Below are 22391 nucleotides of genomic sequence, written 5' to 3' on the forward strand. Positions count from 1 at the left end.
TGTTGACTTAGAGACAGATATACCTACTTTACTGAGAGTGTTCTGGACTTCAGTTGATGTTGTGAACGGGTTCTTCTTCACCAAAGAAAGTATGCGGCGATCATCCACCACTGTTGTCATCCGTGGATGCCCAGGCCTTTTTGAGTTCCCTAGCTCACCAGTGAATTCCTTTTTTCTCAGAATGTACCCGACTGTTGATTTTGCTACTCCAAGCATGTCTGCTATCTCTCTGATGGATTTTTTCTTTTCTTTCAGCCTCAGGATGTTTCTGGCCCTGACTGTATATATATGTATATATATATATGTATACATACATATATGTATATATATATATATATATATATATATATATATATATACATACAGTATATATATATACATATATATATATATATAAAACAAAACACGTTTTTCCAATTTTCCAACAATGCCGGTGAGAATGTGGGAGGTTTGAGGGGTGGAGGCGGAGCTTTTTTTGCCAGTATGGGGCCCTGAAATTCCCTGCCTGAGGATGCAGAGACTGCTAAAATTGATACAGTGGAAGGGCCTTTGGTTGAGCAGCACTGGATCCGTGGCTTATGGGCCCCATTTTGGCAGCTAGGTCTTCCGCATTGATGCATTATGCCCCTGAACCCAAGGTAACCTCTAAGCACCTACAGGCCTGTCTCACATTAGCTAATATTAACGTTTATGAGTCCACCAACAGTAGCTCACTTAACAACAATGGTGTGCATATAAAGATTGCAAGCAGAAGGCCACTTCTCAAAAAAGAACATTGTTATCCAACTGTAGGTTGCTAAATCTCACCTGGACAAACCAGAAAATTATTGGAATATTAATTTGTAGACGAATGAGACTAAAATAGAGCATTTTGGTTTAAATGAGAAGGGTTATGTTTTGTATATGTATACTATGGTAATAAGTACCTCTTACCGTACGATGATGGCCGTTTCATGCCTTGTGCATATTTTGCAGCGTCTGGACTAGGTGATTTGCCATCATTGATGGAAAGATTATACCATCAAATTCTGAAAGAATGAGCTGACTCTCAAGAGAATGTGGGCCTTACAGTGCAGTGACCCAAAGAACAAAATACGCTCTACTAAATAGTGTGTAAAGCAGAATAGCGGTAAAGTTATTGAATGGCCAAGTTATGACCTTATTCCTATAAGAATGTTATGGAAGGACCTAGAGTGAGCAGTTCCTTGGAGAAAACCTACTAATATAACAGAATCAAAATTGTTTTGTAGGGAGGAATGGGCTAAGATTTCTCCAAGCCGATGTGCAAGACTATTCAACAATTACTGGAAACATTTAGATACAGAAAAATCATGGTGTCATATGGAGCACAGCATGTGGCGGCAAGTACCAAGAAAGAGGGCTCTGGCTGCTTAGGTAACCCACCTGTTCCCTGCAATTACATTGTAGGGGATCGATATCAGCAGGTGCGTGCAAGCAACGTGAGCTCCTGAGCCCCCTTCAAACTTGTGGACCATTGCCCAGGATGTTTATATACATATGTCCTATTTGGGAAGGTGTTAGGGTTGTTAGATAACATAGGTGTGAGTTTTACAAGAACTTTTTTGAATGACTGAATTATGTGCTGCATAGTGCTCCATGGTATGAAAATCATTAGTAAAATAAAATATATGATATTAACTCGTATAACAACTAGGGTAACAATAAAATGATAACCACAATACCATATCAGTCATTTGATTTGGGTTATGGGAAACAAAAACGAAACATACACAACGCAGAAATGTGCTCTTTACTCAGTACTTTCTAGTATATGTACTGACGGACCATGTTACAAAGGATTTAAAAGCTCAAGGTGGCAAGAAAAGTTTAAGAATGTAAACAATATAACAAAACCTACAGAGCTTTCCTTATACATCAGAAACCAAGGAGGAATGTTCAGTCTCATCCCATAATATAAATGATAGACAACACACAATTAAGGCACAGAACAGACAGTGCAACCTCGTGACCTCATTTTCTGCATTGTCTCCTAAGAATAGATATAAATATCCCTCTATTAGAATCTTACCTTACTCTTTAGGCTTCTTAGGCCAATATCTTCACTTCCTGGTAAAAGTTTTAATCATATTTTGAGAGACGAGAGACACACTCTCCTGTACTGTTATCTGCATGCACTACGTCATATCGAGTTATCCATTAACTAGAACACAAATCTCAGAAAGGAAGAAGGTTGTGTTAGAAGTCTGTTTAGAACCGCAGCCTTTCCATGGATTATGTCGCAATTGGTAATAGTGAGCATAATAATAATAGTAAATTATTAATTTTAGTATCATATAGGTTGGCCACTACTCTTTATTGATGGCCTAACTTTAGGATAGGCCATCACTAATTGATCGGTGGGGTGTGACATTCAGCACACGACCGGTCAGCTGGTGCCAGCTGGAAGTTCTTGGATGCTGCCGAAATAGGGGTGTGCCGCCCCCGTGCCAGCAGCCGGTGCTGCTCGGATCCGGGCCTGCTGGGGTAGTGGCTTGAGGGAGGAGGTCTCGCGGACATGCCGAATAAATGGGGGGGACGTAGATGTACGAGCTAGGCCGTAGTAACTTCGTGACGCCACCCACGGTGTGTGGTGAAGTGGGACACCACCGCTGCTGTTGCAGGGCACCCGGGGGAGATGTTGTGCATCCAGTTGTTAACCCCTCCGTGGGTAGGGATGGTAGCCCTGGGACCCGGTGATTCTGTGCAGGGGATAGCGACCGCAGGGAGTGTTTGTGTACTCACAGTTAATAAACCACACAAGTCTCTGGTAAACCAAGGTGATGGTGGCCGGTGCCGCGGCCGGTTGCATTCGGGTCCCCCAGCCGGCTGGTGGTCTCTATCCTTTTCTCTGCAGTTTTGTGTAAGGTGGACTTCCTAGCATGAAACTCAGGAGACCGCTACCAGCTGGATGTGGCCTAAGGAGCCGTGCCCACAGACGCTGGCCCGTGGGGTCTATGGGCCCTGGCAGTGACCTCTTATCCCTATCGGTGGGATGTTGTCTTCTAGGAGGGATTTTGGGTGGGACAGAACCTCTAGTCCTGGCCTCTATTGGTGAATTAACCAGTCCGCTTGTTTCCAGTTCTGGCTTCAGGGTCTGAGTACCCCCCTTTGTGCTCCGGTTTACGGGTTGGTTCCCTGTGTCGGTACCGGCGGGCTACAACCCCGTCCCGGTCCACCTCGGTTCTGCCGAGCTGTCTTCCCGTCTCCTGCTGACGGAGACCACCGTCTGTCTCCTAGCCAGTGACACCAGGGCTCCTACCCTGGTACCGTTCAACTTGAACTTTCCTGCTGGAGCTACACTTGGCTCCAGCCCACACTCCTCTCCAAACTGAACTCTCTCACTCACTACTGTTTTTCCTGCCCTGGGCTGTTTGGACCCCTGGGTGGGAGTGTGCCAATCGCCTGGTCACACCCACTGGTGTGTCTATCTTTCCCTAGGGGGGGTGACTTGCATTGATCAATTCAGTAGCTAAATTTCTCTTGATTCATATGTTCATGGCAGTAATGCAGATTCCATTTTTCACATTTTCACTTTACATATAGCTATTGGATTTTTCAAGTCAGTATTCACACAGCAGTTTCTGCTATTCCATGTATTCCCCTTACATAGTCACTGGTGTGCATACCTTATCTCCCCATAGTGATGTTTTTTTAGGTTTTTGCACCCAGTTCAGACTTAGAATGGTGTTCCAAACATTATCCTTATTGTTAGTATTTTTTCGTTTGGGAACCCTCCCCAACCACACCTATTGCCAATCCATATCATACGCATATATAGCCTGGGTCTCAGCTTCCCATACACGGTAAGTTTTTTAACTGCATGAGAGGACACACACAAGCTAGGGACCCCAACGTAGAGAAATACTTTGGCGTAGTGTTGGGGCTCTATTGCATTGATCAATTCAGTAGCTAAATTTCTCTTGATTCATATGTTCATGGCAGTAATGCAGATTCCATTTTTCACATTTTCACTTTACATATAGCTATTGGATTTTTCAAGTCAGTATTCACACAGCAGTTTCTGCTATTCCATGTATTCCCCTTACATAGTCACTGGTGTGCATACCTTATCTCCCCATAGTGATGTTTTTTTAGGTTTTTGCACCCAGTTCAGACTTAGAATGGTGTTCCAAAAATTATCCTTATTGTTAGTATTTTTTCGTTTGGGAACCCTCCCCAACCACACCTATTGCCAATCCATATCATACGCATATATAGCCTGGGTCTCAGCTTCCCATACACGGTAAGTTTTTTAACTGCATGAGAGGACACACACAAGCTAGGGACCCCAACGTAGAGAATTACTTTGGCGTAGTGTTGGGGCTCTATTGCATTGATCAATTCAGTAGCTAAATTTCTCTTGATTCATATGTTCATGGCAGTAATGCAGATTCCATTTTTCACATTTTCACTTTACATATAGCTATTGGATTTTTCAAGTCAGTATTCACACAGCAGTTTCTGCTATTCCATGTATTCCCCTTACATAGTCATTGGTGTGCATACCTTATCTCCCCATAGTGATGTTTTTTTAGGTTTTTGCACCCAGTTCAGACTTAGAATGGTGTTCCAAACATTATCCTTATTGTTAGTATTTTTTCGTTTGGGAACCCTCCCCAACCACACCTATTGCCAATCCATATCATACGCATATATAGCCTGGGTCTCAGCTTCCCATACACGGTAAGTTTTTTAACTGCATGAGAGGACACACACAAGCTAGGGACCCCAACGTAGAGAAATACTTTGGCGTAGTGTTGGGGCTCTATTGCATTGATCAATTCAGTAGCTAAATTTCTCTTGATTCATATGTTCATGGCAGTAATGCAGATTCCATTTTTCACATTTTCACTTTACATATAGCTATTGGATTTTTCAAGTCAGTATTCACACAGCAGTTTCTGCTATTCCATGTATTCCCCTTACATAGTCACTGGTGTGCATACCTTATCTCCCCATAGTGATGTTTTTTTAGGTTTTTGCACCCAGTTCAGACTTAGAATGGTGTTCCAAACATTATCCTTATTGTTAGTATTTTTTCGTTTGGGAACCCTCCCCAACCACACCTATTGCCAATCCATATCATACGCATATATAGCCTGGGTCTCAGCTTCCCATACACGGTAAGTTTTTTAACTGCATGAGAGGACACACACAAGCTAGGGACCCCAACGTAGAGAAATACTTTGGCGTAGTGTTGGGGCTCTATTGCATTGATCAATTCAGTAGCTAAATTTCTCTTGATTCATATGTTCATGGCAGTAATGCAGATTCCATTTTTCACATTTTCACTTTACATATAGCTATTGGATTTTTCAAGTCAGTATTCACACAGCAGTTTCTGCTATTCCATGTATTCCCCTTACATAGTCACTGGTGTGCATACCTTATCTCCCCATAGTGATGTTTTTTTAGGTTTTTGCACCCAGTTCAGACTTAGAATGGTGTTCCAAAAATTATCCTTATTGTTAGTATTTTTTCGTTTGGGAACCCTCCCCAACCACACCTATTGCCAATCCATATCATACGCATATATAGCCTGGGTCTCAGCTTCCCATACACGGTAAGTTTTTTAACTGCATGAGAGGACACACACAAGCTAGGGACCCCAACGTAGAGAAATACTTTGGCGTAGTGTTGGGGCTCTATTGCATTGATCAATTCAGTAGCTAAATTTCTCTTGATTCATATGTTCATGGCAGTAATGCAGATTCCATTTTTCACATTTTCACTTTACATATAGCTATTGGATTTTTCAAGTCAGTATTCACACAGCAGTTTCTGCTATTCCATGTATTCCCCTTACATAGTCACTGGTGTGCATACCTTATCTCCCCATAGTGATGTTTTTTTAGGTTTTTGCACCCAGTTCAGACTTAGAATGGTGTTCCAAAAATTATCCTTATTGTTAGTATTTTTTCGTTTGGGAACCCTCCCCAACCACACCTATTGCCAATCCATATCATACGCATATATAGCCTGGGTCTCAGCTTCCCATACACGGTAAGTTTTTTAACTGCATGAGAGGACACACAAGCTAGGGACCCCAACGTAGAGAAATACTTTGGCGTAGTGTTGGGGCTCTATTGCATTGATCAATTCAGTAGCTAAATTTCTCTTGATTCATATGTTCATGGCAGTAATGCAGATTCCATTTTTCACATTTTCACTTTACATATAGCTATTGGATTTTTCAAGTCAGTATTCACACAGCAGTTTCTGCTATTCCATGTATTCCCCTTACATAGTCATTGGTGTGCATACCTTATCTCCCCATAGTGATGTTTTTTTAGGTTTTTGCACCCAGTTCAGACTTAGAATGGTGTTCCAAACATTATCCTTATTGTTAGTATTTTTTCGTTTGGGAACCCTCCCCAACCACACCTATTGCCAATCCATATCATACGCATATATAGCCTGGGTCTCAGCTTCCCATACACGGTAAGTTTTTTAACTGCATGAGAGGACACACACAAGCTAGGGACCCCAACGTAGAGAAATACTTTGGCGTAGTGTTGGGGCTCTATTGCATTGATCAATTCAGTAGCTAAATTTCTCTTGATTCATATGTTCATGGCAGTAATGCAGATTCCATTTTTCACATTTTCACTTTACATATAGCTATTGGATTTTTCAAGTCAGTATTCACACAGCAGTTTCTGCTATTCCATGTATTCCCCTTACATAGTCACTGGTGTGCATACCTTATCTCCCCATAGTGATGTTTTTTTAGGTTTTTGCACCCAGTTCAGACTTAGAATGGTGTTCCAAACATTATCCTTATTGTCTCCTAGCCAGTGACACCAGGGCTCCTACCCTGGTACCGTTCAACTTGAACTTTCCTGCTGGAGCTACACTTGGCTCCAGCCCACACTCCTCTCCAAACTGAACTCTCTCACTCACTACTGTTTTTCCTGCCCTGGGCTGTCTGGACCCCTGGGTGGGAGTGTGCCAATCGCCTGGTCACACCCACTGGTGTGTCTATCTTTCCCTAGGGGGGGTGACTAGGGTTTCTGGTTGGCTGTATGTTTCCTAGTGAGGGAAGGTGTTATGCGAGGGCCTATTTGTGACTACCTTCACACGCAACGACGTCGCTAACGAGGCTGGATGTGCGTCACGAATTCCGTGACCCCAACGACATCTCGTTAGCGATGTCTTTGCATGTAAAGTGGCCTTTAATCTGGATAGAATAACATAGAATAAAAAATAATGGTCTTGAACCAGTAGTTGGAAGATCAAGTGGAGTAGGAAGTGGACGTGGTTGCGTAGGTAGAAGAATGGAGGAAGAGAAGGTAGCAATACATTTTCTTTATTTATATGTTGTGGGATTTTTTTCTTTCTTTTTTTTTCATTTGGGGAAGCTCCAAAACATTGGCAAGTGCAAATAGAATGAACAAACTGCAGTGGAGTAAAACAATGGCTGGATGTGGCTGGTATAGTTCTCCAGTCAGCCAAAGATAAGGACAGTTCCTGTGTGATCCACACCTGGTTCATTTTAATGAATGTGAGCTTGTCCAGGTTGGCTGTGGACAGGTGGATGTACCTGTCTGTGATCACAGCCCCTGACGTGCTAAACACATGTTCCAACAGTATACTTGTGTCCAATTTGGGGACCCAGAAGTTAAATGGGGCAGACCCATCACTCATTACGTGCAGACGTGTGATACATACTCTTCCACCATGTTGTTGAAATGCTGCTTCCTGCTGATATGGACAGATGGGAATGCCAGATGTTTTGCAGTGCTGATAACGTTCTTCCACATTCCAACCATGCTAAGCCTCCCTTTTGAGAGGGTGCTGGTGCCCCAGATGTATTGGCTATTCGTCCTCCTCCTCTGCCTTATTCTTCCACTGACCCCCACCCTCCCGCTGTCAGGTGGGAATGCTTTCAGTAGTGAGTCTAGCAAGCGTTTGTATTCCCGCATTTTCCAATCATGCTCCAGTGACAGAAGTGAGGTTGGTATGTTGTCCTTGTAGCAGGGATACACTAGGGTGGCCACCCAGTAATCAGCTCTACAAAAATTCAGGCAACTCGCCAGTCATTGCTTAGGCACTGCAGTTCATATGTGCCAGGCAACCCAGAGGTAATTACAAACTGTCCTTAGTGGGAGGTGTATGGTCTTCTTAAGTCCTATTTATCCTCCTAGCCATGCTGCAGTGATGCCCATGAGCTGCTTTGCGTCCCACTCTGCTGTGAAGATATTCCCTCCTCATCCTCCAAAACTGTCCCCTGGCTGGAAACATATGTACCTGGCTGCTGTTGATACAGGAACCCACCCTCCAATCTATGTATGAACTACTAGCCTGATAATGGTGTGAATGGTGTTCTAGAAAAAGGCTGGAGCGAGGGCGCAGCCTTAGCGGAAGAACGGACATGACAGGGGTTTGTAAGGCCAGGCACATATGGGGTTAATTGGGACTTTGGAGAAGAAGGGGGCGGGGGTTAGCAAGGAGGGGGGTTGGGGCTCAGCATCTAGTTAGGGGAGTATTAAGGAATTGAATAGGTCATGTGGTAAAGGGGTCTGATATAGGATTGGAGGGAAGTTTGTGGAAGAGGTGTGGAAAAGGAAGAGAAGGGTACCTTATATGAAGAGGAGGAGCCATTTGAATATCCTTTTGTGTGGAGCCAGGAACAGAGGAAGATGGACCCCGCGATGGAGCCGGTGCTGAGGACAATGAAGGAGGAGAGAGGCCGTGAGTGGCTGCAGGAGCAGCTGAACTCACTGCTAGGACAGAGCGTGGATCCGGAGCAGCTATCTCCCCGCCGGCGGCGCCCGCCAGAGTGCTTGAGCCCCGAGGTCCCCAGGCAGCAGAGGAGGATGAGGAGCCCGTCTGTGACTCCTCCAGCACCGAGGGAGCCGCAGCGTCGCGCGGCTGGGAGGACGTCCAGGACCCGGACCAGGCCGGTGAGAGACCGCAGTCGGAGGGCGCAGGGAGCCGGAGTCTGCAGCGGTGAGGTCCCCAGAGGTGTCTGCAGCGGCGTCTGCGGGGCCTCCGTGCTGGTCGGCGGTCAGGCCCCCTAAGCTGGCTGCAGCAGCGCCCGCTCGGCTTAGGAGACCCCTGAGGCCCCCTGAGGAGTCCGGAGCGGTGCCCGCGGGGCCTCGAGCGAGACCGCTGGGGGCGCGGACAGACTACAGAGCGGAGGGGAGGCAGGGGCTGTGAGGCCGCAGGTGCGGCCTAGGAGCAGCAGGCGCGGCTATGCGGCGTCGCAGCTCCAGTAGATAGCTCCGCCCCCTTTCATCATGGCTGGAGTGTCGGGAGCCAACAGCAGTGCTTGCCCTGGGTCGGCTGCACGTCATCAGGGCAAGGCACAACGGCCAAATCGCAGCTGTGGGAGCAGCAGGACAGGGCCCGCAACGGCCGGGGGGCTGGAGCCCCCGCAGGCCTCTGCCTCACACAGAGATTGATTTCGTCGCGAGGAGGGTGGATCGGCAGATGAGGGCGACACTACAGGGGAGGAGGACGGAATCCCGGACGACAGTCCCCAGCTCCGATCCAGCATCACGGCTGTTCCGGCACCGGTCCAGAGTCAGCCTGGTGAGAACCCCCATTTATGTTTGTCCATGTCTTGTGTGTCTCCTGTGTCGTCTCTGTTTTCTGGCTTTAATGAGAATAGGCAGGTTGTGGGTGGTGCTGGGAGTGCAGCACAGATGCAGGGTTTCGTTGACTTTGTAGGTCAGTTCTTAGCAGGTGTGTGTGGTCTTATGGCTAATCTGGCCCCACAAGGGGTTAGTCAGATGTCGCCAGTTAGTGCATGGACGGGTAACAGGGATAGTACTGCATTGTTTTCTGCAGTAAGGCCTCCAGTGTTAGGCGCGGGGTCATTGGTGGGGTCTGCGGAATCTATGGGTAATGTAGCGGTGCAGGGCACGGTGTCAGGGATGGGTTCAACTTCAGGTCGGCAGACCCGGGTATTAGGTTGGACGATGCAGCGCGGGGGTAAGTGTACGTTTGCTTTGATGGGCCCTTGGGGGCTCACCTAAAGCAGGATACGCGCGAAAAAATATGGAAGGATGAGTACGTTGAAATTTTTTCACTACTCCCATTGGCTAAATTTAATTTAGATAAGGTGAAGCCGGATGAGAGCAAGAAAGAGGAGAAAGAAAAGCGGCGGTATCGTTTTATACCTCGGACATTTTCCAACTGGCTGCAGGTGTTCGCCATTTTGGCCAGTGTGATCGGGGAAAAAGTGCCGCAGAATTGTTCGGCGTTATTCTGCTACATGGATTCTATAGGGGAGGCCTATAAGGTCTATGATAGCACTGCTTGGATTCGTTATGACGAGCAGTTTAGGCAAAGAAAAGCGTTTAGACCAGGTCTTCGATAGGACCATAAGGACATCGCATTGTGGACGCGCCTTACGGGGGCTCCACGTTCTAACCCACAGCCGTTTCGGCCTGGGGTCGAGGGGGTCGGCATCTAGTTTGACGTCCTCGGCCCACCAGCGACCAGGTTGTTGCAGGCAGTTTAACGACAGTCAATGCCGATACGGTGTAAACTGTCGTTTTAAACACGAATGTGCTTTCTGCGGTCGAAATCATGCACAGTCAAAGTGTTTCAAGAAAGCAAGAGGGCGTGCCAGAGATGCTAACCAAAAAGGGAGTGTCGCCAGTGAAAATCGAGGCGATGCGACCTTATCTAAGGGGGTAGATAGGGACGCGGCAGAGTTGTTAGAAAAGGGTTTTTCCGTTTATTTTAAAATTCCATATGTGATGCTTAAGTTTTTCGCCCGGCCAACCTGAAGTCTGCACTGCTCCACCCGGAGGTGGTGTCGGATAAACTTCTTAAGGAGTGCCCCTGGGGAGGATGGTGGGACCATTTCAGGAGCCCACATGGCCCCACCTACGGGTCTCTCCTTTAGGGGGTGGTACCCAAAAAAGAACCAAATAAGTTCAGGCTGATCCATCATTTATCATATCCACCGGGTCAGTCGGTAAATGATGGAATTAGTGACGAGGTGAGTGCAGTTTCCTATGTGTCCTTTGATAAAGCTCTGGGGTAGCTGTGGAGTTGCGGGCAAGGTGCCCAAATGGCAAAAACTGATACAGAGCCAGCATTTTGGCTGTTACCGGTCTACCCTGAATGTTTTCATTTGTTAGGATGTGAGTGGAACGGTACATTTTTTGTAGATCGTTGTTTGCCAATGGGGTGTTCGATCTCTTGTTCGTTATTCGAGTGCTTCAGTACTTTCGTGGAATGGGTGATTAAGCAGGAGTCGGGTCAGAAGGCAGTGATACACTATCTAGATGATTGTTTCTGTTTGGGTACGGCGGGTTCGGATTGTTGTTCGTTGATACTACACACCATTGAGCAGGTGGCGGAAAGGTTTGGAATTCCTTTGGCACCTAACAAGACGGAGGGCCCAGCTACAACTATCTGTTTTTTGGGAATTGAATTGGATTCAATTGCCATGGAATGTCAGTTGCCAGAGGCTAAAATTCAAGATTTGAGTTCACAGGTTCAGACTGCTTTGTTAAGAAGAAAATTGCGTTTGCGTCAGATCCAGTCGTTACTAGGCAAATTGAATTTTGCCTGTCACATTATGCCTATGGGGCGGATATTTTGTCGGCGGTTAGCAGCGGCCACCGCAGGAGTGCAACACCCGAGTCATTTTGTCCGCCTGTCGGCCGGTCTAAGGGGTACTTTGCATGCTGCGACATCGCTAGCATCGGCTAGCGATGCCGAACGCGATAGTACCCGTCCCCGTCGCACATGCGATATCTTGTGATAGCTGCCGTAGCTAACATTATCGCTTCGGCAGCTTCACACGCACTTACCTGCCCTGCGACGTCGCTCTGGCCGGCAGGCGGTCGTGCAGTGTCACAGCGACGTCACACGGCAGGCGGCCATTAGAAGCAGAGGGGCAGAGATGAGTGGGATGTAAACATCCCGCCCATCTCCTTCCTTCCACATAGCCGGTGGAGGCAGGTAAGGAGATATTCCTCGCTCCTGCGGCTTCACACACAGCGATGTGTGCTGCCTCGGGAACGAGGAACAACATTGTATCTCCTATTGGTGCGACATTATGAAAATGACCAACGCTACACAGATCACCGATTTTCGACGCTTTTGCGATCGTTTATCGGCGCATCTAGGCTTTAAATGTTGCAACGTCATTACCGGCGCCGGATGTGCGCCACTTTCGATTTGACCCCGACGATATCGCAGTAGCGATGTCACAGTGTGCAAAGTACCCCTTAAGGCCAATCTGCAGATGTGGGCTACCTTTTTGGAAAAGTTTAATGGGTGATCAGTGTTAATGGAGGATTGGGTGGGCAACTCAGAGTTGGAGTTGTTTACAGATGCTTCAGGGGCGTATGATTTTGGGGCGTACTTCCAGGGAAAATGGTTTGCCGGTGCATGGCCAGAGGCATGGAGGGAAAGCGGTTTAGTGCGGAACTTGGCACTTTTGGAATTGTTCCCAATAGTCTCCGCCATTGAGGTGTGGGGGGAGGCATTCCGCAACAGGAGAGTTAAGTTTGTTTGCAACAATATGGCGGTCATGCAGGTGATTAACAGTTTGACAGCTTCGTCTCCACCTTTGGTGAAGCTTATGCGACATTTTGTGTTGAGGGGCTTAGAGCTCAATGCATGGTTGTCGGCTAAGCATGTCTGACCCTGGACTAGCCAGGTAGTCACAGTTAGCGCCCCGCACAACACCTGTCCCCTAAAAAGGTGTCATCAGCCAACCATTAAACTCTAGTCACCCCTCTCAGGGCTTGATGGGTGTGGAGACACGGGGCTCAGTGGGTGCTCTTGTCCGCTGGCCCAGCCGCCTTTAGAAAGACAGCGTGGCTCAGGGCTCATCCCAACTCAACGCACGACCTCCTTAACCGTGGGCGGAACACTACTCAGACAATACAGGATGAGGGAATCACAATATTAAGACTTTATTGGATCCCCAAAATATTAACGACACATAACACATAACCAGCAAAACACACAAATGTAACAGGCAACAGAGTCTCACCCTTCCTCTGGCTCACCAGGGATTTAGAATGTCCATGCCTCAGAGGTTACAGGGCTATTTACTCCAATCCAGCAGCACCCCGCTTTTGATGGGCACCCACCGAGAAAGGAATAACACCAGATTTAGGAAGCTGGCTGAGGTCTGCAAAGTCTGTACCAGGTGACTGGATTGTCCCAACCTGGGTTTCCTCCTTAAGTAGTCTCTGGTTTGATGATATAATCCTGGCAGCCGGAGTCGAAATCCCTAGACTGTGGATATGGACTCCAATCGGAACCGGAGTCCCTAGATTGAAGCCACAAGGTATCCTGATCCTCTAGCAAGCTCCTAAGAGCTTAGACTGGATCATGCACATCCATCAACTGGTGACTTAAGGAAGTCCCCTTTTTATAGCCATAGCCTTTCCTTTGGCTATACTGTGCCCTTATCGGATTGGTTGTACAAGGTTGCTTCTCTTATTGGATGAATTTCAAGCTGCATGGATAATGTTCATTTAAATGATGTGGATGAAAGACTGAGGGTTTTTACATGAAATCTGCAAGTCACAGACTAGACAATGGCTACTAAGGTAATTTACATTAGATTAGCAATACACAACTACATTACAATGAATGCTCAGAGGAGCCTGGCAGACACAATGGTTTAGCAAACATGAGTTAACACAGAAGAACAATACGTCTGGCTGAATTTTAAGAAACTTTAACCCATGCTAGGCATTGGGTCTCCATGTCGTCACAATGGGCACACCAGGGGGGGGGTCCAAGCGGTTGGCCACGCCCACTGAGGAGTTCAGGGGGCCTGAGGCGGGACAGAATGCAGATTAGCTCAGGAGGTGGAGAAAAGTGGAAGCAGGCCTGTGTGTCAGGTCTGCAACAATCTGACAGGTGCCAGGGTTGGAGCCCGGGCACCTTTGGCTAGGAGGCAAGCGGTGGCCTCAGCCTGCAGGAGCCGGGAAGATGGCTCGGTGGAACCGTGGTGGATCGGAACAGGGTAGTGGCCTGCCAGTACTGACCCGGGGAACCGAATCAGAAACCAGAGCACAAAGGGGGGTACTCAGACCCTGAAACGAGGTCCAGAAGCCACTGGATGGTGTTAATTAACTGATTGCGGTCTGGACTATAGGTCCTTTCCCACCCAAAGTCCCGACTGAAGACAACAGCCCAACGTGGGGGATAGAAAGCCACTGCATAGGCAGAGAGATCCCACGGGCCAGCGTCTGCGGGCAAAAGGGCTCTCCCGACATTCACAAAGCCGGGGAGCGGACCCTGTCGCAGAAGCGCAGGCAGTCCACAGCTACACTACACGATGCAGGAGAAAGGCAGAGATCACCAACCGGATGGGGGACCAGATGCAGCCGGCTGAGGGCACCGACCACCATCAACTTGGTTTACCAGAGACTTGTGTGTGTTTCTAATCGTGAGTACAACAGTGCCTTCCGGCCGCGCACCTCCCTGCACCGCCCAACCAAACAACTCCCAACAGGTCCCGGGGCCACCATCCCTGCCCATGGAGGTGTTAACAAATTGCTGCATAACATCTCCCCCGGGTGTCCCGCAATAGCAGTGGTGGTGTCCACCTTCACCACAACCCGTGGGTGGCGTCACGAACTCAAACACGGCTCTGGCCGTACACCTACGTTCCCTAAACCGCCAGCTCCTTTCAGATCAAAGTGACCACGGGGCCCCCGGGTCCGGAGACGCTCGAGCCACCCACCAGCAAGTCTGGATCCGAGCGGCTCGGTCACAGCCGAGCCCGGGGCGGTACACCTATGCCGGGTGTTCGGAATTGCTTAGCGGATGCCATTTCTTGTTTTCAGTGGGACCGTTTTCGCTCATTGGCTCCTTTAGGCAGAGCAACGGGCCACCCCTTGCCCGGAGCATCTATGGAAGCTGGTATCCAGGTAGCTGTGGATTTGATGTTGCAGTCGGTAGGAGCAGGGACGAGAGCAGCTTACAAGGCCATCTGGAAGGAGTGGCTGGAGTTTTCTAGGTCGGTGGATAGAGACGGGGTGAGTGGTGATCTTTTGCCGGCATTGTTATATTTTATTGGCCATTGTTTTGGTAAAGGAGTATCGGGATCCAGCATGTTAAAAAAGATGGCGGGTTTGTCGTTTTGGTTTAGGTTGAGACGGATGGAGGATGTCTCGAAGGATTTTTTGGTACAAATGGCCTTGAGAGGCTACAAGAGGCATTTTCTGAGTAGGGATCGCAGGAAGCCAGTGTCGTTCGAATTGTTAGGTTCTATGTTGGACGTCCTTACAAGGATCTGCATTGATGAGTATGAGGTGCAGTTGTTTCAGGTTGCATTCTCCTTGACATTTTTTGGGGCGTTTAGAATTAGCGAGCTAATCAGTAGAACAGTGCAGTCACAGGATGGGATGTTAGTTGGAGACTTTGACCTATTTGGGGACCAGGTGATTTGTTCATTGCGACAGTCCAAAACTGATCCAGCTGGAAAAGGGAAGAAAGTGGTCTTGTTTGGAGTGGTGGGATCCCCGGCGTGTCCGGTACAACAAGTTGGTAAGTATTTGGCGCGAAGGCCTGATAGGAGGGAAGGATCTTTGTTAATCCATCAAGATGGATAGGCTCTTTCCAGATTTCAGTTTGTGGCTGTTTTTCGCAAGGTGTTAAGGGCTTTAGAATTGAATCGTACGGAATTTGCGTCCCATTCATTCAGAATTGGGGCGGCTACAGAAGCAGCCCAGTGGGGACTGACTGAGAGTGTGGTCAAGCAAATTCGTTGATGGAAATCTAAGAGGTACAAGTCATGTGTGCGTCTGTAGTGTGTCTAAGTGTAAGTCGGTTGTCTTGCTCAATTTTGTTTATTGCATCATCCGTAGGAAAGGCTGATTTTATTTTTTCACAGATACGAGCGCATGCCTAGTGTGGATTTTGGTGCACTCGTTCGTCTATAGGGGCGCACGGCGAACGGACAAAAGGCCCGACGGGAGATTTCTGGGTCTTGGGAGAGGAGAGGCGAGCGTCCGCTGGATCGGAATAAGGGGCATGTTATGGAACGGGGTCCTACTACAGATTCATCATTATGAGCGGTTGGATCGTTTGCCGGATGTTTTGATTTTACATGGAGGGGGCAATGATCTAGGCGTCCGTTCATCGAGGGACTTGGTGAGGGATATCAAGTTAGATCTTTTGCGGATTCGGGAGTTGTGTCCTAAGGTTCTCATCGTCTGGTCGGAAATACTGGCGCGACTTAATTGCCGGTATGCTCTCTCGGTTGATAGGCTCAACAGGGCCAGAAGGAGAGTCAACAGAGCGGTTTCACAATTTGTGAGAAGACAAGGGGGAGTGGTCGTACGACATAGGGATTTGGAGGTTCCTGATCCGGATTTCCTATGGGAGGATGGGGTCCACCTAAATGATATAGGCATGGATTTGTGGATCTCGGATGGAAGGCGTGCAAAAAGCGGTAAAGGTGTGGTGGGACTCTCGGCCACAAGTTTTCGCGTCCGATCGCTGTGGAGGTGAGGAGGTCAGGGATGGCCTTGGTTAATGGGGTAAGGGCTCACATTGGAGGTATGCTGACCCTTCATTTTTGGTTTTCGTTAAGTTCTGGCCGGGACGGTTCCCGGGGAACAGGTTAAAAGTTGGAAGGGACAGCACTGTGACAATGGTCAGCCCCGAGTCGGTGTGGTGCGACTGGAGATGGTTTCTGGTGCTGTTTTTTAAGTGGTTTAGGCCATCCAGGATCTCCTCAAGGAAAAGTTAGAGTTAGGATGGTGTTAACAGTTTTAATATGTTATTAATTGTTATTAATAAAGGCTGCTGTGGCCGTATATTTCCATCGTCACTCAGCGTTTTGTTGTTATTTGTGCATGGGGGAAACTTTACAATACCCTAGTCATGTTCCTTCTTCTCTTGCTCCTGTGCCACCACCTCATCCATCATCGCTTGAAGCATTTTTCAAGCATGCATAGAAGTGGGATAGTAACACTGATGATGACGTTATCCGCTCTGGCCATATTCGTATAGTATTTGAAGCTGCGCAACATGGCACACAGATCCCGCATAGAGGCCAACTTGTGGGTGCTGCAGCTGAAACTCCACTATCATCTGCTGATGCTTGAATAGTCTCTCCAGCATATGTGTGGCGCCCCTGACCTGGTCAGGCACCACTGAGTACTGCACCCATGCTGGGGACAGTACAATATAGGTAATCCAGAAGGCTGACCGAGGTGTGACTACACAGGCGCATAGTGATCAGGTCTCACACATGTACCTTTGGGAGGACCCCTGGGGATCCCAGGAGGGGGTGAAGCCGGTGCAAAGCCTCCATCTCCACTCAAGGGGTGTGGTAGAGAGCCTGGTTGCTAGGTGACGTAGGCAAGAACAGGAGAGGAGGGAACAGTGAGTCGGTTTAGTGTGCAGTCCAGGGAGAGCAGACGTGAGGAGCAGACCCTGGAGCTGTTGCAGTCTAACAGCGTCCGCGCAGTGACGACCGACGGGGGAGAACGGTCACCTGGTAGTGCTGCCCGAACCCCACACACAGCTAGAGAGAGCAGCGTAGTGGAAAGTACGGAGACTGTCAGGGAGTACCAGGCCCAAACGGGCGGCAGATCCCGGTGCGGGGATAGATCCACCTTTCCTTGCTAAACCTGCCGGTGTGGGGCCCTCAAAGCCCACGCCACAACACCCCAAAGGCCGCAGCCACGTAGCCACAGTTAGGGCCCATAGTTCACAGGAGGCAAGCAGCTGGAGTGATCTGGTCCAGGCGACAAGCAAACGGCAAACAAACGAGGGGAGCAGCTACTTCCCTGGGTGACCCCCATAGGGACTAAAAGTCGGGGTTACCACAAACCACAGAAGGGCTAAGGAAGGCGAGTCGGTAGCCACCCTCATCAGTCAGCCTGAAGGACACCTGGTTCCAGCCTGGTTCATCCCAGCTACGCCCGGGTTACTCACTCTGCCACCTTCTGTGAGTAAAACCCCTGAAAGACATTCTGCTTGTGTGGAGTTATTCTGCGCCTTGTGGTTCTACACACCTACACAGGGCCCTGGGGCTTGCCTCACTCTCAGGAGGCTATTACAACTGGCTGCACCCACCATCAGCCCCAGGCATCCCTTAACCTGCAGTGGCGGTCCCCACTGACCGCAATTCTGAGAGTGGCGTCACGACAATCCTAGATAGAAGATTTCCTACCTGTGACAGGATCCAGCTGCGTGGAGTCCCTGAAGGTAATGCACTGACACAACACTGGAGGGGCTTCACATCTGGCGTCACGAACAGGATAAGGACTAGACCTGTTCAGACAGGTGACCATGTGCCTGGGCGGTCCGCTTGGAAAATTGGAAGCGCTGCCATATTGCCACCATGAAAAGCGCGCTGAAAAACAACAGCAGCCCGCGCTGGGAGAAGTTACCGCCCACGAAGAGGTGTGGCTACCCAGAGATCCCCTGCAGAGTCCTGACCTCGCAAGTGATGAGAGCGGAGGCGTTCAGAGACGTCGGGACAGAAAGGGAGCCAGAAGCCTGCTGCTGGAAGAGGCAGAGCAGAAACTGAAGAGCCTGCAACTGGAGGCAGCGACGAGTCCACTGCTGGGAAATCGTGCAGAAGAAGGCGCAGAGGAAATGGCGTCTGAACGCAGAGACCCAGAACCAGGCTCCGCTGCCTGGTGGTATCGGGAGCTTGCCCAGTTCTGCGACCGACTGGAGACCCGGGTCGTGGAGCAGATCAGAGAGGAACGCATGGAGCTTCTGGAGATGGCTGCCGCGGTGCAGGCCTATGAGGAAAAAGCTGCGCGACGAGTGCCAGACCGGACGGCGACGACTCAGACCCCGATGGTGCCACCGATGGGTAAGTCCAGTGTTGCCCCTGCCAGCGCGAGTGCCCCGACCCCTGCTGCCACGCCCGCGGTCCCTGAAGAGGCGCCCGGCGCGGCGACGCTGGACCAGGCCGCAGCAGCGATGCCCTACCCGGCCCGCCAAGCTCAGGCCGCCGCAGCGATGCCTTGCCCGGCCCGCAAAGATCCGGCTGCCACCGCGACCCTCATCCATGCCGCGGGTGTGACGCTGACCCAGGCCGCCGCCTTGCTAGGCCCGGCCCGCCAAGACCCCACCGCAGCAGCGACGCTCATCCACGCCGCAGGCGAGGTGCTGAACCAGGCCGCAGCCACGCCAGGTGCGGTCCGCCAAGCTCCGATCGCTGCAGCGACGCCCAGCCCAGCCTGCACAGATCCCATCGTAGCTGCGACGCCAATTCAGGCCGCCGCAGCGATGCCCTGCCCGGCCCGCCAAGAACCGGCCACAGTAGCGACGCCCGCTAAGACTCCAGCTGCGACCCTGATTGCAACTGCAACGCTGATCCAGGCCGCCGCCATGCAAGGCGCGGCCCGCCAAGACCAGGCCGCCGCCATGCAGGGCGCGGCCCGCCAAGACCAGGCCGCCGCCATGTCAGGCGCGGCCCGCCAAGACAAGAATGTACCTCTGTTTACCCCGGCCTGCAAGGCCAGAGCAGACACCGCTCCCCAGTCTAAGGAAGTCCCTGCTAGGAAGTCCCTGATAGGAGAGGACCCCGAATACTGGAAGCTGAAGGCTGACCTAGAGGCCCAGTTCCCACAGGAGATGGTGGATCGGTACCTGCTCCCTCCGCCAGGGCCTGCTGATGACCACCCATCCCCGGCGCTGCCACAACAGGAGTGCTCAGAAGAACTAAGGGGGAGGGGAGGCCAGGAAGCTGAGGAGCTGACCCCGGAACCATCAGCAGTGGATCCATGCCCAGAGCCAGAGATGCTGCCGTATTCCCGCTGGGATGAAGAGGAAGAGTTGCCTAGAAACCTCACCTGGGGGCCTGCAGGCAGTGAAGTAACAGCCCAGCAGAATCCAGCCCGTAGGACACGGCGCCGCAGCAGAACAAGGTTTTCCCCTGCACCGCAGTCTCCAGAGCAGAAAGACGAAGTCATGGCCAGAGACTTGGAAGAGAAACGGTTCCTGAGAAGGGCCAAATCCCAGGTTAGAGGTCCACTTTGTCATGGTGTAGTAGAGGATTTCAGTTTGAAGAGTGGATATGGTTTCATAGTAGCTCCTGGTATGAAGGAAGGCATCTTTGTTAATAGAACAGACGTTAGAGCCCATTTGCCCAGAGGACATCCGGGAAGGAACTTACAGATGGGAGATACAGTGGAATTCACAATGCATCAAGGAGAAAGAGGATGGTATGCACTTGACGTTACGCCATGTACCAGAGATTCCTATAGCAACCCAGTTGTCTCCATACCACAAGAAAAAGAAACAGATACAGAAGAAGAAAGGAAAGATAAAGGACCCACTGATGAGACTACCTCCGATGATGAGAGAAATGAAGAAAACAACAGGTGCCGCAGCCCTACAGGCCCAAGCCCTGGTGAGGAGGAATCTGCATAAAGTAAAGAAAGAAGTACAGAAGTTACCAGTTTGACAAGTTTTGAAAAGTTTGCAACGTTAATGTTTAAGAAATGTGCCCACATAAACTAGTGTGAGAAACCCATGAACCTTAAGGCTATGAACTGGCTATAGCCACAAACTCTCGCAGTGTAAATGGTTACCCCAGAGGTACCACCACCAGAGCCAGCCTGTTTATGGGGCCTGGCTCACCTGCAACCAGGGAGCACGCCTGTTTATGGGGCCTGGCTCTCCACCACAAAGAGGGTACCTGGTCAGCACCAACCGTGAAGGCCGCCTCTGGATCCTGCCAGAAGTGGCTGAAGGCGCGGCTTCACCAGGCCAGGTATGCCCTGAAGACCACCAGACCATGAAAGCCGTCTCTACATCCTGCCAGAAGTGGCTGAAGGCGCGGCCAACGGGAGAGGCAGATTGGAGGAAAGGTCTGGGGAAACGGATGGCCCAGACCTGGTTACCAAAAGAAACCGGTGACCTGCCTCCTGAGAGGGTTTTGGGTGGGTTAACGGACTTGTGGGTGGAGGGTGGTGATGTATGGTACCTGGTGGTTTTAAAAGTTTTACCATGTTTTAATGTTTTATGCATTTTAAAATGTTGTCTTGCAGCCCGAGGACGTGCTGGTGATAACTAAGGGGGAATGTGGCGCCCCTGACCTGGTCAGGCACCACTGAGTACTGCACCCATGCTGGGGACAGTACAATACAGGTAATCCAGAAGGCTGACCGAGGTGTGACTACACAGGCGCATAGTGATCAGGTCTCACACATGTACCTTTGGGAGGACCCCTGGGGATCCCAGGAGGGGGTGAAGCCGGTGCAAAGCCTCCATCTCCACTCAAGGGGTGTGGTAGAGAGCCTGGTTGCTAGGTGACGTAGGCAAGAACAGGAGAGGAGGGAACAGTGAGTCGGTTTAGTGTGCAGTCCAGGGAGAGCAGACGTGAGGAGCAGACCCTGGAGCTGTTGCAGTCTAACAGCGTCCGCGCAGTGACTACCGACGGGGGAGAACGGTCACCTGGTAGTGCTGCCCGAACCCCACACACAACAAGAGAGAGCAGCGTAGTGGAAAGTACGGAGACTGTCAGGGAGTACCAGGCCCAAACGGGCGGCAGATCCCGGTGCGGGGATAGATCCACCTTTCCTTGCTAAACCTGCCGGTGTGGGGCCCTCAAAGCCCACGCCACAACACCCCAAAGGCCGCAGCCACGTAGCCACAGTTAGGGCCCATAGTTCACAGGAGGCAAGCAGCTGGAGTGATCTGGTCCAGGCGACAAGCAAACGGCAAACAAACGAGGGGAGCAGCTACTTCCCTGGGTGACCCCCATAGGGACTAAAAGTCGGGGTTACCACAAACCACAGAAGGGCTAAGGAAGGCGAGTCGGTAGCCACCCTCATCAGTCAGCCTGAAGGACACCTGGTTCCAGCCTGGTTCATCCCAGCTACGCCCGGGTTACTCACTCTGCCACCTTCTGTGAGTAAAACCCCTGAAAGACATTCTGCTTGTGTGGAGTTATTCTGCGCCTTGTGGTTCTACACACCTACACAGGGCCCTGGGGCTTGCCTCACTCTCAGGAGGCTATTACAACTGGCTGCACCCACCATCAGCCCCAGGCATCCCTTAACCTGCAGTGGCGGTCCCCACTGACCGCAATTCTGAGAGTGGCGTCACGACAATCCTAGATAGAAGATTTCCTACCTGTGACAGGATCCAGCTGCGTGGAGTCCCTGAAGGTAATGCACTGACACAACACTGGAGGGGCTTCACATCTGGCGTCACGAACAGGATAAGGACTAGACCTGTTCAGACAGGTGACCATGTGCCTGGGCGGTCCGCTTGGAAAATTGGAAGCGCCGCCATATTGCCACCATGAAAAGCGCGCTGAAAAACAACAGCAGCCCGCGCTGGGAGAAGTTACCGCCCACGAAGAGGTGTGGCTACCCAGAGATCCCCTGCAGAGTCCTGACCTCGCAAGTGATGAGAGCGGAGGCGTTCAGAGACGTCGGGACAGAAAGGGA

The sequence above is a fragment of the Anomaloglossus baeobatrachus genome, chromosome 1, assembly GCF_048569485.1.
Source record: "Anomaloglossus baeobatrachus isolate aAnoBae1 chromosome 1, aAnoBae1.hap1, whole genome shotgun sequence".
Classification (NCBI taxonomy): domain Eukaryota; kingdom Metazoa; phylum Chordata; class Amphibia; order Anura; family Aromobatidae; genus Anomaloglossus; species Anomaloglossus baeobatrachus.